Below are 15,613 nucleotides of genomic sequence, written 5' to 3' on the forward strand. Positions count from 1 at the left end.
GTATTGAGAAAATTAGGACGGAAAAGGGACATGGCGACTCTCGTCGAGTCGACGATTCGCGGTCTCCCTTTTCTTCCCCCTCGCGTGCGCGCGAGCGAGAATAGTGGATAGTGTTACCGGGAGGTGTGGATCGCGGCATCGCGCTCGCGTCGCCCCCACCCGTGGAGAGCGACGGCGGAGGAGAGGGAGGAAGGCGGTGTTGGGTTTCGTCTCTTACTTATGGTTTTCGCGGTAACTCAAAAATTGCCGTCGTTAACCGAGAACGGGCCGAAAAGCCGCGAGTGCGCGCGCGCGCGCACGCCGGTGCGCCGCGCCGCGCCCGCGCCCGCGCCGTTTGCGCTTTTAGGCGAAACCGGTGAAATCGGGGCGAAGAGGGATCGTTGACCCTCGCGGATCCAGACCGACTAGGACGTCGGCGTGGCGTCGAAAGTTTTGGCCGAAAGTCGCAGAAAAAGCAAGCGTCGACCCGATTTTTTGGCGCCACTCCTCGCGAGCGCGAGCGAGAGTCGCCCGCGATGGCGTTTTCCCGTGATTAATTTCGATTTCGAATCCCTCCGCGATATTTTATCTCGCAGTTGTTTGTCCGCGCGCATGCCGCGATCAATATCATTAAAAAGTCGTATATATGTACATATTTTAATTTTGGCAGAGCAAAGTGTATCGTACCGCTACAAATTCTATCGATACGAATGTAACACATTTGAATAAGATATCCTACAAAATTCCGAACAATCGGAATATCTTTTTTCCGTAAGTTGTCTCACTATTAACGTATCAACTCTTTGCGGTCTTATGTCGAGCTGCATTCGACACAGTGCTTTGCGGTAATCTTCTGCTGATATTATAGGCCAGTCAATTTACGGTTTTAATTTATGTGCCATTTACTAATGAATGGCACATAAATTAAGCTTCTGAATTCAAATTCGATTTAAGCCTCAAATAATCCGTGACTTGACTGGTCTATGAGTTCTCTAAGCATTCGAACCAAAGATGAGTAAACTCTTTCTTCGGGATCACCATAATTTCTTAATTAATTAAAATTCTTCGATTTATATTAAAACTGTTGAATAGATTAAATCGAAGACGGAATATTTTATTTTCTTATACATTTATACAAGTTATATTTAAATTTATATTTAAAAAAAAATAATTTGAAAACCGCAAAGGTTAAATCTGTAGCGCCGTAGTTAACTTAGATTCGATGCTTCTCTTTCATCACAATATTTTTTTATATCCTCTCAGTATTTTTTCGCCATTAATTTGCCGTTGACGGTCTCGGAAATCCATTTAACGCGCGTTCGAGCGACTTCTTGTTTTCCGTGATTTACTATCCTTTTTTTTCCCATTTACGACGCGCTTGGGACAGCTGTCGTTTAACAACTCGCGTGATTAGCCGCGCTTCGCTTTGTAACGGCGTTAGCTTTAATCATCCGAGCGTGCGCCCGCGAGTTATCGCGGAGCGGGAGAAAGTCGGAGGAGCCGAAATTAAAGTCGATTCCGCGTCCAGTACATCGCCGCGAGCTCGCATGGCTGAGTGCTCTAAATGCACGCCGCCGTCGCGGCCGCGTATTTACGGAGCACCGCGGAATCATAACTTGTAGAACACGCGTGTGCTCTGCATCGCGGCGCGCGCGGTGTATCGCGGAGAAAGTCCCTCTCGGCGCGGCGGATCGTATAGCTAACGCCTCTCGCGAAAAATTACGAGCGCTCCCTTGTCGCTCTCGTCAAGTTCACGCGAAGGCGCATCGGACGTAATCTCAAATCTGAACGCGGCTTTTTTCCACGGTGGTTGAGAGAGACGCGCTATATGATTAACATATAAATTAGTTACGACGAAATCGCTATTGTGAGAAAAGATGATTGTCGAGGAAATGTTTGTTAGAGAAGAGATAGTCGTCGAATATACATTGTAGGAGCTGTCCCTGAGGTTTTGCGGAACTGTCGAGCGCACGCTTTTTCGTACATCACGCCGAAATCGAAAAATTTATCTCTTTTATAGAAAAATATCATATATGTATATATATAAAAACTTCTAACATAATACGACTTAAGACATCGTAAAAATTCGGCGATAAGAACGAAACGGCCTGCCAACACCTTATCGCTCGGCTGACATTCCGGCTGTGGTTTCTTTTTCACATTCGCATTCCACTCTTTTTTTCCAAACATTGCAAAAATGTAACGTGACGGGACGTTATGCCGCGTTTCGCAAATAACCTAATGAGTGAGAGAGGTAGTAGAGAAAGGGGAGGCAATAGAGAGAGGGAAAGAGAGAGTTGGCGAGAGGGGATGAAGAGGAGAAAAAGGCTCCAGTTCGAAAAAAAGGAGCACGTGGGGCGAGGGCGAGACTTTTCCACTTTGCTGCGGATGAAAGGTGCCGCGATTGCAGGGAGGACTGTCGCGCCATTGTTGGGTCCAGGGTACGCGATAGAGAGCGAGCGAGCGGGTAATGCCGTACTCGCTGTTTGCGCCGGCCCTGCGGGGTCTCTGACCGCCCGTCCGCGCCTCTCAACTCGACTCCGCTTGTTGTCCACGCTGCCGCGGCCTACCTATGGCTCGTACGCGGCTCAAGTCGGGTCCTTCTCTCCTTTCCTCTCCCGGTTTTCGACTTTCCACACGCGAGCCCGTATGTGCGGTCGTTTAAAGGAACAAAAAAATCGATGGGCGCGGGGAAAAGAAAGCGACGATAGCTCATCGCGCTCAACGGAGATGTTCAGCTTTATAAGCCTAAAACCCCTAATATCTCCCCCGCTGACGACGTATACGCGAAATTTGTCTCGAACACTACGATTGATAGTCATTGGACAGCGCGAGATTATCGCTGATCAGATTATCCGTATTCAGTATTACGATTAAAAATCCCGTGGCGGCATTCTTGCGGATTGCACTGCGAAATGCCCCGTAATGCTTTCTTTTGCGCCGGTCTTATGCAACGGAGTTGCATCTGCTTCGATGACCGGAGTTGCACCTACTTTCTAGATACATGTACGTTTATTTTTTTTTTAACGGCAGAGATAGAAAATACGTCTCTATCGTGATGAAATCTTGGAAGTTCCGAGGAAAGACCATCACCGAGTATTACACGAGTCAAACATGAAATAAAATTTTTAAATGCAGTGAATTACTTTTTTATCGAAACTTTCTCTCGGAAATTCTACTCGTTATCGCGATATTTAATATGTCAAATAATATTTTTCGTACTTGACATACAGACAAATTAATAGCATCTAATCTCAATGCATAGAAAGACATATACAAGAGAGAGAGAGACACACACACACATTCGATAGTACATCACATATTATACCACACAAGGAATCTCGTATAACTAGGATTAATTATATCTTTGTAGCAATTGATGATGAAAATATAAAGCAAAATTAATTAATATTATACAAGATTATTACAAAAAATAGTGCATATATAAAAAAAGTTTAAGAGATATTTCAACTCCAAATTTGTAAATATTACTTTAAATCTACATATACAATATATATATAAACTTTTATTTACATTTTTAAAGTTGGAGTATTTTTTAAACATTGCCTTTTTTGCACAAATAGTTTTCAAATATCTTGTATGTGCGAGTGTATAGAGTATCATTTTTTTACCGATTGCGATCATCTTTCTTAATTAAATAACACACAAGATTATATATATAGTTAATTTCATGGCAGAACATTTCATTGATTTACGAAGCACACCAGTTGCTTCTATTCCTACAAAGCGAAACCGTTAGCAATAGTAGCGAAACTATTAATTCCGCGTGTCGGATAGTATAGTCTTCCGCGCACCCCATAATTTCAGAAAATTACCAATTAGTAGTGCAAGCGCATTATATTCTTCGACATCGATACATAATCAGTTTGCATGGTTCCTTTTTGCATAAACAATCGGTCAGTTGCGTGCACGTGCACGTCATCATTGATTACCAGGACTATAGCCGACCATGTAGTGGGCTTTTCTACTTGTCTGATAATTCGCGCCACTTACTACTAGTCGACCTGCACCTATACTGTTGTGTAGGTGTGGACGACGGGCGTGGGTAGACTTTCCCGATATAAGAACGTCCTGACCGACAAAACTTGAGAGGCTTAGATCTCGTCATTGATTTAATACAGTAATACAGAGGTGAAATTTTCAAATGTTGTCCTCGGTATTTCGTAAACCCGGGATATCAAGATCATTATAGACGCGCTCTTATTTATTATGTTATTTAATATAATTTATTGTTTCCTGTATCATCTATCTATATAATATAAGAAAGTAGAAATAAAGTTACAAAAAGAAAACTTTTTCGCGAAATAGAATAAATATATCATATTATATATGTATACGGGAAAGATATTTATGTAATATGATTTTCATTGAAAGAAATCTTTTCGACAGGTATAAATATAGCAATTCGCAATTTATTGTTATATATTCATTTGATATGTTTATATATTGGTATATTTTGTGTACACTTCCTTGAGGGATGTCCCATCGCAGTACCTTAATAACGTATTCAGAGAAATTAGCTGGAGTCGCGATAACCGATAATGTAACGATGGCTACTAGGGAATGAAATAATCGCGCGAAATCTCGGAGTCACGGGTTTTCTCATCGCGAGCAAAAAGCGTACCTTACGGACACCCGGTATTTTGCGGTGTACGCGCGCACGTGCACCGCGGCGCGCGGCCCCCGTGTACGTGAACGAACGCACACGACGTCGGAGCCAGTGAACCGAGCATTATAGTGCCCTGCAAGAAACGCCGGCTTGGTGCATTGACCGCGGTTGACCACACGTCATCGAATGAATGACGTCACGCGGGCTTCGCTGCACGAAAGCGACGTCACGGTCGGATGCATCCGCGAAGACGCGTACTTTTCGAAAATCTCAAGTCTCGAAGCTGCCTTTTTTTCTCTGCCCGTCGCAGAGAACTTCTGCGCTCTGCGCAACGCTCATTATCCTTTAACAGTCTACTGTGTCGTGTTTTTGCTACATCTTTTTTCGCTACATGAAATTTATGCACTTCCTTGAGGCGTTTTTGCAAATTATTTCGCGTTATATAAACAGGATATCCCATAATCACCATGCGATACTTTATTAGCGTATTCCAGAGATTAATTAAGATAGAAAATCCTCATACGAAGTCGTTGAGATTTATACAATAGGTAGCTTCAAATCACAAACAATCAAAGTTGGCCATCAACTATTACGTAGAATTTACGTGGCCAAGTCCGTAACTGCTAATTTGCTACTAATCTGTTATTTGTTACCAATTTGCACATTTCAGGTGATGTTAATCTTTATCGCTCAGCTGATTTTATTTTCTCCCTTTTATGTGCGGATATTAGGTATACTACATAAGCTGATACGAAACTTGAACTGTCATATCAAAATTACACAATATTCTTTTCTTAAATAAAACTTTTCAATCAATTTAATTTATATGGTATAATACGAAATGTGCGATAATAATAATAATTCGTTGATCGAAATAGTGAGCTCTTCTACTTTGACAAAAGAAAAGAGACGAAATACATTTGTCGATGTAAATTCGTTTGTACTTGTGATGCCGTCTATATTCATTGTCACAAATTCGTTCATTCGTGTTCGTTCGTGCTCTTTGGTCCGGATCTTTACGAGATGCCCATTGTTGAGTTTCGAAGTATCATGCTACGCGAAAATGCGACTTAGGACAACCGAACGAAAACTTAGAGCCGCTTAATGCGACTTTGAATCCTCATTTTTCCCCGCTGCGTAAGCCCCGATTTATCATGGTCGACCGCGGGCTATCCGCGAAGCATGAATAGTTAACGAATGTGCGTAGGAGGACTCCGTGAAATTTCCCTACGACGAGGTCAGCCCGCGCGATGCGCTAACCTGTGCGAGAGCATAATAGCACGGTTATACATAGAGCTCAGTGGTGCCCGGCTGTATCTAACTGCCTACCTTCGCGAGAACGGGCATGAGGAGTTCGTTCCCTCGGACGAGTAAATCAAGTCGCTGGGTCCGCGAGGAGCTGAATGCCTCGCGCTCGACAGGGACCGGACGCGCCAAGAATGGATCGATCTTTTTGCAAGATGCCCGTTCCATTCTTGCGCTCGTTCGATCAACACGTTTGTCGTTTGACGCTGCGAAAAACGAACGCTGCATTTTCGATTATCAAATCGTCCGGGGAAATAACGACCAACTTTAGGCAGATAATTATTGCCTGTTCGCGTCATGTCGTTCGGCTGTTTGCCGTAAACGCCAGCAGACGTTCGCTCGTGAACGGTCGGGTCGAGTGCGGGGCTTCGGTTATAAACGATTGCATCGGCCGGCGCGGCGCGCAAAGAGCGGGCTACGAGCTGCGAGAAAGTATCCGGCAACTTTCTCCGGTGGGTTTAGTTTGCACCGCGGGTCACCAGGCACGGACATTAAGAGCGAACGAACGTTCGCTTACATCGCGATGCAAGCATGAGAGAGTAGCGCAGGTTCTGACCAGCGTTGCACCGCGGGGGAAATTCAAAGTATCCTCTTCTCGACTTCCAATTTTTCCCTATGTCCTCCTACGATGATTTTAACCTTTCCGCGCCCAACGAGATATGCGTCTCTCGCGAAAATTATACTGTAAACAAGCGTTTTGCGCGTGAAACATTCACAAATAAAATCTATAAAAATTTTATGAAAGGCATTAAAGAAATAGAAAGTACGGGAGTGAATAAAGTTCCTTATTAAAAAAGACGCGACGCGGAAGGCTGAAATTAAACTGCGACATCGAAGATATTATTTGTCAGTAAAAGTATAATTGTTATCATATTGTAACAATTTTGTGATTAATTAGATTAATAGTCATAATTTGTGTATAATTTTACAATATTTTAACATTTATCTATTAAACAATTCTGCTATGTATTCTACTTTTATTATTATATGAATATGAATTAAAGTTATAAAATAAAAATTGAATAACTTGAACGCACACGCGAAAGTGAAGATAATGGATATTGGAAGTGAACGTGATAAATTACGTCTGCATACTTTTTTTACGCGAAGAAAGTATTTAGCAATATATATGAAATGTTGTAAGCTATATGAAAAATGTATTTTCCTTCGTCTTATTTATCCAGGTGACTCGAACAGACTTCTAACTATTAATCACGTACATGAGGAATGTATAAGTATTCGATCGAATCCCTGAGGTGTTTACAATTCATCTTTCTTCTAAAGTCATGCGCATCGTTATGTATATGCGAGGCAAGTCGTTATATATATACAAGGCAAGGATAACGCGAACCGAAAGGTTTTGCCTTCTCCCTCATGCGCACACACACACAGTCACTCTGTCTCTCCGTCTTTTTTCCCCGCCGTGTATTGCCGTGTACCAGCAGGGTTAGGCAATCGATACTAGAAGTCCCGGACTTTTAACATTGGCCCGATTACTGGCCAGTGGCCCCGCGCGCGAATGTCACACTTTTCTGACTCACCGAAATCCCGCGGTGTTAATAACCAAAATGATGCCGTTGCCTGACACTGGCCCACTATCCGTACGTTAACACCAAACCAGGTATAGGTCGCGGGCTCGACGTCTCTCGAAAAGTGAGAGAACTCGACGCTTTCGGCTTTCGGTTTTCGGAAGGCGAAAAGTGAGAGTGCGCGACTCTTTCGGTTCTCGTCCCTCGCTTCTTTTTTCTCGTACGAGTCGCCCGGCCGCCGCTAACGTTTGCTCAAGATCATGTAATCGATCCTGTCGTTAATCGGCTGTGCACCGGCCCGAAGAACGTTCGACTTCAGTGAAATGTAATTTAATGTCCTACGGCAGTGTTGTGTTCGAACTTTCCCGATAATGGTTCGTGAGATAAATTCGCTAAATACTTCATTGATAGGACTTAAATAGTATTTCGATGTTTTTTTATGCCGTATTATAAACGAGGATCTGATATTTTTATTATGGAAAGAGGACCGGTTTTCTCTTCACATTAAAATATATATGTAATTCGATTTATTTATTCGAAAAAAGAGAAACGAAGTAAATACAAATATTTTATATTCTATTTCTCCTAATTTGAAAGTAAATTTTTATTGTGCTATTGTTTATTCATAAATATATATATATATATATTTCTATTACGTGTCATAGAATAAATAGCACAATTTATTTTTATTTGAAAAAAAAAAATAAAAAGGCGTAAATTGGTTTTTATTAATGCTTTCATTTAGACGAAGTATTCATAATCTATATCTATATAGAAAAATTTGCAACATTCGTAAATGCAGAAATATCAGCCAGAATTTGCAACATTGTTCTGTTTTAAGAATTATCAAGTAATTTCCGGTTATGTTGTAATCAGCAAAATGACAAAATTGTATGTATATTTTTGCGATACTCGGAAAATAAGGAACGCATTGCCGATGTAAGCGTAAAGTGGACGAGTTTAAATTACGGACAAATACATTTACGTTTAGTAAATAACGACAAATTTGCAGTATACACTTCATACATATGCGCACGCTGAAATTGCGCAGTTGAAAAGCTGTAAACTTCATCATCAAGTAAGACTTTGTTATCCAGAAAATCTCTCGAAAATAAGTCATTTGAATTTAACATAAATTACATTACTTTTTAACATTTGTTTTATAAACAAGTAAAGTAATCAAATAATTGTGCATTGCAATTCTTTGAATTATATTTCTCACGTGTTTGACTATCAATGTGGAAATTACAACCAAAGCGCGAGTTTCTTTATAGTGGCAAAGTTAAAGTATAAATTAAAATAAAAAGGTTAAAGAAACACTATACATATACATATATACATATGCAAATAATCAAGATTAGCATAGTTTATATTTATGTTCAATTTATTGTCGCAAATATCTTTATTTTTGTTGGTTTTAATTTATTCAGTCTTTAGCAAAATTTTATGTAACGAAATTGAATTTTATTAAAAATATTTAAGCAACATCTGGATGAATATGTATATTGTATATGGACATTGACAGGATTGAGGGCAAGTTTTGTAAATATATTGTGATCGCTCAATTATGATCGGATGTTTTTATTTTAGCGCGGATTGTCACGAATCATATTAATAAAAAATCGTTGAAGTAACGGTTTCAGAATTTCAATGTAATCGATGAAGATTTGGCACTTCCCCAAAGAATTCTAGATCTAAAACATCACGGTGAAATGTCGTTTTGTCTTCTGAAAGAAACTTTACGAACCCATATTTATTAGTTACTCGTATTTAATATAAGAGGATAACGAACCGTTTTTTTGCATGAAACGGTGTCAAAGATTCAAAAGGTTTAAGTTGTTCCGTTGCAACAGAAAAATGGAAATGATATAGTAGTTGTACCCGCCTACGGTAATAATACTTAATATCGCTTTACACCGTGCTAGAATCCGTGTTATTTTTATTACTTGCCTGTTATATTTAGATATTCTCGCAGCGTCGAACCGTTATGACTTCTTCTCTGCACGCTGCTAAAGAATTTATTTAAGTCACGCGAAGTGCGGAAAGCTTTCGTCGCTTATTATATCGTCGTATAATTGCCCATTCTTCTTATATATGCTTCAGCAGAAATCTTGGAATAACATATTAACATCACATATATTTTGAAATATATGTACGTAAATTTCGTACAATTTCTGAACAAGAATAATTTTCACATAGAATGTCTAATCATATAGATTTAGATAGATATGCTCTTATGAAAATTTTTGAGGTATAAATACGGACGATATAATGTAATGAAAACAGTTGTAACATTATTAAAGTTTTACTTATAATAATTGTCAAAATAAATGGCTCTTCGCGCGATTGACGCATTTAACAGTCGTTAGTACATGTACAATACATTTCTTATGAAAACATTTATGGGTGAGGCATGTATGAACCATTAGAATCTAGCTAGGCTCGTATCGCGTTTACGACTTCGTTTATCCGTGACGCGATAACAACTTTTCATTGGTTTTTAATCACCGAAGCTAACATATTGCCGGATCTACGACGTTTCTCCCCGATAGCATCGGAGTCTTGTCACCTAGCCAGGTGAAAAGGGAGAGTACGATCGAGTTTTGCACGTAAAAGCGCACACCTCACGATTCGTGTGTCGTTGCAAAGCCTCGTGCATCTCTTTTTACTTTTGATATACATAGATTTATGGTGAAAAAAATTCACGTTTTACAGATTTGTCAAGTAGATTATACATATTTCTTTAAAATTTTATTTTTGAGATCAAAAGGATGTGACTCCCGTTATTTTTCTGTGCAAATTTTATCCATTTTACTCCTGTGTACATAAATTATAAGCTTTTACTTCTTTTCTGCCGCGTCACGCGATACATATCGCGTATAAATAATTATCGGGTCGAAGGAGGACAGAGGCATGAGGGGGCGTGGAAGTTACCGAATTTATGGCAGAGCTAGCGGAGAGAGGAGAGACGAATGTGCACTCGCAGTGAAAGTTCGTGTCTCGCTCGCGGGTGATGCGCGATGAAACGCTTCGCGAGTACAGTCGTGTGCACTTAAGTACATGTGGTTCGGGCGTGCCGTGGGGTTTAATACAAGCGTAAACTGCATTATCAGGTCGCACGATTCTCTATGCGTCAGCTCCGTTTGTCACGTCGCGTGGAACGACGAGAGAGCAATAAAGAAACGCTCGCTGCACAGAAAAAAAAAATATTCTTGATTTGAAAATATATTTAGTTTAAAGTTCCAACAACATGGAAATCTTGAAATAAAATTATATTGCGTTAAACGAAGAAAATTTGCTTGAATGAAGTCATTATATAGTTCAACCAAGAAAAAAAATGTTGAAATAAAAAGTTGAAATTCTAATAAGAAGATATAGAATCTTGCGTATATACGCAAGATTACTATCAGCTTCTTATAAGAATTTCAACTTTTTATTTCAACATTTTTTTTCTTGGTTGAACTATATAATGACTTCATTCAAGCAAATTTTCTTCGTTTAACGCAATATAATTTTATTTCAAGATTTCCATGTTGTTGGAACTTTAAACTAAATATATTTTCAAATCAAGAATATTTTTTTTTCTGTGTGTTCGGTCATCGCAAATCCTAATATCAGGGCCGAGTTTGAAAGTGACAGGTAGATAAAAAATTTGAAATTTTTTTGCGAAGACCCAAGTCTCATTCTGTACATATTTTTTTGCGTAGGTAGATAATTAGTTTTATAAAGAAATAAATTATATAGATGAACTTTTCTCTGCCAATATTTAGATTTAAGTTTGTAATCTTATCATAGTATTTATTTCAAGACAGATATTTTTTAGTAAACTCGTCAATTAATTGTTTATCGTTGCTCGTCGTTCATGTTAAACGACGTAAATTATTACTTAAAATATATTTAACAATTTTTAAAGTTTTGTCTCTATGTTTTGTCGTAAAGAATTTGTACTGAAGTTGAGTTTTATGATAAATTTTATTGCACTTTATAACTGCTTTGAAGGAGAAGGTGTTTCACATTGGATACCTATAAAACATTGTCTATGAAGGACATAGTCAAATGTAAATTATAAATTTACAACTCGCGAGTTTAACGACGAAGTTAAATTGCATGTACCTTTGTGCCGGAAAAAATGGTTGCGTCATTTTTTCGTGTTGGACAATGAATCTCTCGTGCGAGAGTAACGAGCGAATTCATTTTGCCAAGTTTTTATTATTGATATGTATAGAATATGCGTACGCGATTGAGCATAAAATTGTCGTTTCGAATCGTCAACCAGTTTTATTTTCGCGCTAATTCAAATTTTGGCATTTATAGTATTTTGGTATTTACACAACATCTGTTCGAGATCGTGTGAAATTTTCTCTCAATCTTTTCGATATTTATATATTTTTATCGATTTTATATTTTTATCAAAGATTAAGTAAATTAAAAGTAACATAACAAAAGATAATTATAATTTCTAAATTAATAATAATATCAGAATTTAATTCAGTTAAGTAAACAATTTAATTAAGTAAATCTTAATTATTTAGTATATATATTTTAATAGTACAAGAAAATTAAAACAGTAAATTACGAAACTGGATTTTAAAAGACATCAACAGATAAAGGAACATAGATGTAGACTAATAAACATTTTTAGCTTAATTGTCTCTCATTTTAAACTTGAAAATTGTGTTTATAATTATTATATATAATATATCAAGCAATAAATTTTGCCACTTGAAATTTTGGCTTAGTAGTACTCATCTTTGGATTGATTACGTCACCGACGAGAGTGACGGATTATACTCCGCGTTCGGACAAGCGCGACGCTGACGGTGTGTTCTTAAAAATAGACGAAAGGAAGTGTCTCGTCTCTCGAGGATGACGGCGAATTTGCTCTCTCAGGGTCGCACATTGCCACCGTACGATTATGAGTACTCCTCACGTCTCCCTTCTCTCCCCTTTTTCACGCGTTCTCAAGTTCAGCTCTTTCGACCGCCGAGAGCGGGCCCCCGAATATTTATGTCACGGCGAAGCCGGCTCTTGGGCCTTGGTCGAACGCCGCGGGCGTCCGCTCTCGTGTTCTTTTCGACTCGGATCTTAGAAAGCTTCGTTCCCCAAATCGTCGCGAAGGCCGATCAGGGACTTCCTAAACCGAGTGGATGTAACGCCCCTCATGGAACACATTTGTCCTCCGAATGTGTAAACTGCAAGGATCTTGAGAAGGTTTGGCTTTTTTTTGCCATACCATGTGTAACTCGATCCATTTCTTAATCCTTCGCCCTTCGTAATTCTCTGCGAAAATCCAAGAATTTCCAAGAAATTAATGCTTAAGAAACGGAAAGCTTTCACAGAACTAAAAGGTTCAGAGAAAATACATAACAAAAATCTCATTTATTTTGTAGTTACTTTAAAACTTTTATTTTAATAAGATTTTAGTATCTAATCTAAAGGCTTGCAAATTTGTGCAGATATTTTGATTAATTAATCAATTATATATTAAGCTCCTTCTGTCTTGCGACAGCTTTGTAATGTTGAGATACGAGGAACTTAACTATCGACACGCAAAAACGCGCGCAATCGCGAAAATCGAAGCGCAGCCGACAAACAAGCCGGAAGCGTTCGACGACCTCGGCGGGAAACCGCGGAAAACACGCGAAAGTCGCGAGACGAGAACGGTTACGCAGCAATCGCGGCAGCCGGTTGAAAGAAAACACTTGCACTTTCGTTAGAAAGTCTCGCGAATCCGCTCCGCCATCCGTGGCAATCACGTCGGCCACCTGCGCAGTGAACGTCGCACTAATAGCGCCGAGGCGGTCTGTCCGGCCAAACATTGAGTGTCACCACTTGTTTTACCCTTAGCCCTAAGTCCTACGTTGCGAGGCTACTTGGCTCTGCGCGCGAGACTGCACGCGATAAATTTTTGTAGTTGGTAAATTGCGATTCGAAAAGTTTGGCACGATATACGAATAAGTAAATTAAATATCAATTGTCATGTAAAATATTGTTTGATGAGCGCTTGTGGAGAATGATTTTGCTGACATTCATGGATGACGGTATTGGAAATGAACGTCATTCAGCAGATCGGCATTGGTTTATTTAACTTCTTATAACAAAGATATTCCGCCTTGGTGATGATGTGGCAATATACAGATAAGAGTGTGGCGGATCAAGTAATAAGCATTAGACGACGATGAGTGACAACTAATAGGACGGAGCGGAAATAATTTTATAAATTATATTTGAGTATGGGGCTTTTATGTAAAAACTATCAAGTGAGTCCATGTTAGGATTGAAACTCTTAAAGTACGTAAATTTTTTTTTCTCTATGGAATTGTAACCTGTGTTACGAAAATAATTTAATATAATATAAACTTTAATAAAGCAACCATTCAAGTTTCATTATTAATAATAATATAAATCTTTGAATCTTAAAATATATTTATACGCAAATTGATAAGTGAAAGTAATAGACATAGAGGCTGTCTATTTTGTTTTCAATTCTCTATGTTACTTTAAAAGACGAACAACTTTTTTATGACATAAACATCATGTTAGGATTATCTTTTCATCTTGAAACAATTCAAACTGACATTTCTGTCTTTTAAATGTCCTTTTTAAATGAAAAACCGTCCAGCGGCAATGCGCATTAGACATCGAGTCCGGTAAAAATTAGCAAATCGCGTCATACGTCATGAACGTCGGCGTGACTACAAACGATCATTAATTACTCTTTAATCTAACGTTCATAGAAGCATCGTATTATTAGCGATATGTGATAACGAGTTGATAGCGTCGCGCTGCGTAGCTATGAGAATTTCCTAATTCCAAAACAATCGTTGTTTCTTGCTGCTGCGTTTTTGCAAAAAAATTGGAAAACGTGTCGTGCAACTTGAAAAACGACGTACAGGAAATTGAATATTTCAACGTGAATTTGCAAAATAGCAAAATTTGTCGACAAAAATACCAGATATATGTAAATATCTCTTTCTGTCTTTCTTTAAAAGGCGAATGTAGCTGTCCATTATTTAACTCGTCGCAAACAATGCAAAGGTAAAACGCACGAGACTTTTGAATGCACTTTAAATCGCTACATAAAGTCCACCACAAATGGCAAACGAATTAATCCAGAGTCCGTTTTCAAGATATTTCTCGATCTGGATCTGGTCCGTGTCTCGGAATCTGTTTTACGGTACTTTCGAGACGAACAGCTCGGACAAACGTGAATCGAAAGTTGTTGTCATAAAAAAAGACGACGGTTTAGATGGCGAAAACACATGTCAGGCACGTCCTCTTGCGTTACGCCGCGCTGGATGCATTCTCGTACACAGGCTCACGAAGCTACGTGTGGTTGTGTGCCACGTCGTGCGTTATACGCACGTTATCTAGTCGAAATATTTTACATACGCGGAATACCCTTTCGCGCGCGACACGCGAAAACCCAGCGCACGTGTTTCGTGTGCTTCTGGCACGCTTTTTGGGATAGGATTGATAGGAATGCGTCATCGAATGCCGCGCCTGCCCTGCCTGTCTCTCTCTCTCTCAGCCTCTCTCGCGCGACGAAAATAATACCAGTGTCACGTAAAAACGCGACTAATTGCAAGATTATTACAACTTAATTACGAAACTGTCGCGATAAGGCTGAACGATTATATCTCGGAATTTCCGCGTACTATTATGGCTACATTCCGATATTTACTATCAGCAACTGTCAGTGCTGAAAATCTATAGTATACATGATGTAAAATATTTAAAAAAAATAGATTTTCAGTACTGACGCAGTGAATATCGGAATACAGCCTTCATCTAACCGTAATTTCCTCGATTAATTCGATTTTCAGGGCAATTTTTTTTATCGAACATATATCGTTGTTTCCTTATTATAGTTTCCGACTTTCTGCATCAGAATATGCATGAGCGTATTGATATAGTAACCAAGAACATTGAGATTTGGCCGTAGCCTTGATAGCGAGGCAGCCGTGAGCACGCATTTCGTTGGACTAACGAAGGCATTAAGTAATTAGACGGCAAGAGAAACGAAGGATGGATATATATGTGATTTTCGATGCGCGGAATCGAACGGTCGCCACTCGGCTCGTGCCGACGTGCCCGCGTCGCGCACCCACACACCAACACACGCACGCGTGTGTGTGTCTGTCGCACGTGTGTATATAGCGCGCGCGGA

The 15,613-nt window shown here is 39.3% G+C and overlaps 1 protein-coding gene across 1 annotated transcript in view; it reads left to right on the forward strand.

The window, feature by feature from the left end:
- Eip74ef (Ecdysone-induced protein E74) overlaps positions 1–15,613 on the forward strand; it is a 181,958-nt gene that overhangs the window by 821 nt on the left and 165,524 nt on the right. The gene's annotated exons all lie outside the window — the stretch shown is intronic.

This window comes from Temnothorax nylanderi, unplaced genomic scaffold (assembly GCF_030848795.1).
Source record: "Temnothorax nylanderi isolate EJ_2023f unplaced genomic scaffold, tnyl_v1.0 TNYL_tig0025_pilon, whole genome shotgun sequence".
Classification (NCBI taxonomy): domain Eukaryota; kingdom Metazoa; phylum Arthropoda; class Insecta; order Hymenoptera; family Formicidae; genus Temnothorax; species Temnothorax nylanderi.